Consider the following 3326-nt stretch of genomic DNA (forward strand, 5'->3'; position numbering starts at 1 on the left):
GTTTTGTAGGCAAACATTAATGCCTTGAATTTGATGTGAGCGGCTATCGGTAGCCAGTGCAATCTGATGAACAGAAGTGTGACATGCCCTATTTTTAGCTTGTTAAAGACTTCTCTTGCTGCCGCATTCTGGGTTAGTTGCAGAGGGTTGATAGAACTGTCTGGAAGACCTGCCAAGAGGATGTTGCAATATAGGACAGAACTAGAGCTTGAACTATCAGTTCTGTTTTGGCAAGGTTGAGTTGAAGGTGATGGTCCTTCATCCAGCAAGAAATGTCTGTTAGATAAGTTGAGATGCGAGCAGCTATCGTCGGATCATCAGGATGGAATGAGAGGTAGAGTTGAGTGTCATCAGCATAGCAGTGATATGAAAAGCCATGTTTCTGAATGACAGAACCTAGTGATGACATGTAGACAGAGAAGAGAAGTGGTCCAAGAACTGAGCCCTGAGGCACCCCAGTAGCTAGATGTTGCGACTTCGACACCTCTCCTCTCCAAGATACCTTGAAGGACCTATCTAAGTGATAAGACTCAAACAACTGAAGTGCAGTTTCTGATATGCCCTTTGCCAATAGGGTTGACAGGAGGATCTGGTGGTTAACCGTGTCAAAAGCAGCAGGCAGATCCAGCGAGATAAGTATTGAAGATTTGGAAGCCGCCCTTGCCAGTCTTAGGGCTTCAACAACTGAGAGCAAGGCAGTCTCGGTTGAATCCACGGTCCATCCATCTCGGTCCACTTATAAAACCAGATTGGTTGCTGTCCAGGAGGTTGTTCTCTGTGAGAAAGGCAGAGGCTTGGTTGAACACAGTTCGTTCAAGTGTTTTTGCAATGAAAGGAAGAAGGGAAACCGGTCTGTAGTTCTCAAAAAAAGAGATGGGTTAAGGGTGGGTTTCTTAAGTAGTGGGGTTATACAAGCCTGTCTAAATGCTGAGGGAAAAACACAACTGAGACTAATTACGTAATCTAATAGTCTGAATTTAAAACAGTGATGCTCAAACGTAGTAGGATGATTAGAAAGGATGAGTTTGGAGACTTCTGCCCCAGAGAGTGAAGAGAAGGATGTAAACGAGTGTATGTTTGCTGGTAATTATGTGCTTAACAGATTGTGGTGTGGAGAATTGTGCACTGATGGTTGTAATTTTATTAATAAAGAATGTGGCAAAGTCGTCAGCTGTTAGAGTTGATGAAGGAGGGGGAGGAGGAGGACAAAGGAGGGAGGAAAATGTTTTAAAGAGCATGCGAGAGTTAGACGAATTGTTACTTTTGTTGTGATAGTATGTTCTTTTAGCAGTGGAGATATTAGCAGAGAATGAAAAGAGGAGTGACCGATACACATTAAGGTCAGTAGGATTTTTTTTATTTGCACCATACCCTTTCAGCAGCCCTGAGCTTAGAACGATGTTTGCGGAGAACATCAGACAGCAAAGGGGCAGAAGGTGTGGTACGGGCTGGCCTGGAATACAAGGGGCAGACAGTGTCTAAACAAAATGTAAGAGTGGAGCAGAAAGTATCAGTAGCACTGTTAGCATCAAGAGATGATAACTGTTTAGGGGGAGGAAGCAAAGATGAAACCATAGCAGATAGCCGGAAGGGTGAGAGTGAGCATAGGTTACGTCTAAAGATGACATGTGGAGGGGTATGTGTTGTGTCAGGAAGCATGTTGAGGTTAGGAGTGAGAAGGAAGTGATCCCAGGTGTGCAGTGGAGTATTTTTACATTAACCTGATTTGTGCTTTGTTTCAGTTCGCAGAAGTGAAGAAATTGAAATGTTCATGGCCTCGCCAGTCACACATATATATCGGCATGTATGCTGTGTTCTCTCTGTTTCCCCTCTCAGTCACTGTTTTTAATTTAAATCATCCCATACCAAAATGAATCATCATAATCATTAAATCCTATCTCTATTTAACCATCATAACAACTGCCTTTCTTCTAGGATGGTTATTCCAAACCCCTTCCACTGGAGGTCGCTCTGCAAATTCTTGTAAATCAAGGCAGCTTAGCTTCTCTGAAGGTCAGATCTTCATTTCAGCAAAAGTTGAGGTCTAACAAACAGAACAAAGAAAGAGAGCAGGTTAGAAGTTTAAGGTAATAATCAGATGTACAGGTGCATCTCAATAAATTAGAATGTCGTGGAAAAGTTCATTTATTTCAGTAATTCAACTCAAATTGTGAAACTCGTGTATTAAATAAATTCAATGCACACAGACTGAAGTAGTTTAAGTCTTTGGTTCTTTTAATTGTGATGATTTTGGCTCACATTTAACAAAAACCCACCAATTCACTATCTCAACAAATTAGAATACTTCATAAGACCAATAAAAAAAAACATTTTTAGTGAATTGTTGGCCTTCTGGAAGGTATGTTTATTTACTGTACATTGAGTACATGTACAGTAAATTAACATACTTTCCAGAACGCCAACGATTCACTAAAAATAGTTTTTTGATTGGTCTTATAAAGTATTCTAATTTGTTGAGATAGTGAATTGGTGGGTTTTTGTTAAATGTGAGCCAAAATCATCACAATTAAAAGAACCAAAGACTTAAACGACTTCAGTCTGTGTGCTTTGAATTTATTTAATACACGAGTTTCACAATTTGAGTTGAATTACTGAAATAAATTAAGTTTTCCATGACATTCTAATTTATTGAGATGCACCTGTATATCTTCCTTCCTTCTGTACAGAATGCTGAGATTTTATTTCCTCTTGTCAGCAGATCAACCCAAAGCGGATTGAATATATAATATATTAAATATTCTATATAATATTAACATGTACAGTTAAACTCAGTCAAAAACTACACTAAGATTGTTTGCATAGTCTAACAGTATTCAGGTAGGAATTACTGCATACATTGAATAAGGTTGTCGTAAATATTTTTTATATTTCTAGAATAAAAATGTTAATTTTAAAGCGAATCTCATGACATTATTTATGCAATTATAAATTGCAGTGTAAATAGATTGATAAATGGTAAAGTTGCATTTTGTTGATACTGATTTTATTTGATTGGAACTGCTAGTGTTAAATAAGATATTTTTTTAAAATAAATAATTATGAAAGGGATGCCTTTTTCATTTGAACACCTGTCCACCAAAATGTATACACACACACACATTTTACACACGTATTTGTGTTACCATTTGCTCCAACATCAAGAAAAAAAAAATAATAAATCCATGTTCTATGAGAAAGATGACAATTTTGCCCTCAGTGCCACACAGCAGTGTTAACTCGTTTTATAACAAAAAGTATAGTGTTAAAAATGTAAGTTATTCATTTGGATAGGGAATACTTGTGGCACATATGTATGTGTATATATA

This window comes from Sinocyclocheilus anshuiensis, unplaced genomic scaffold (assembly GCF_001515605.1).
Source record: "Sinocyclocheilus anshuiensis isolate Anshui unplaced genomic scaffold, SAMN03320099.WGS_v1.1 scaffold247, whole genome shotgun sequence".
Taxonomy (NCBI): Eukaryota; Metazoa; Chordata; class Actinopteri; order Cypriniformes; family Cyprinidae; genus Sinocyclocheilus; species Sinocyclocheilus anshuiensis.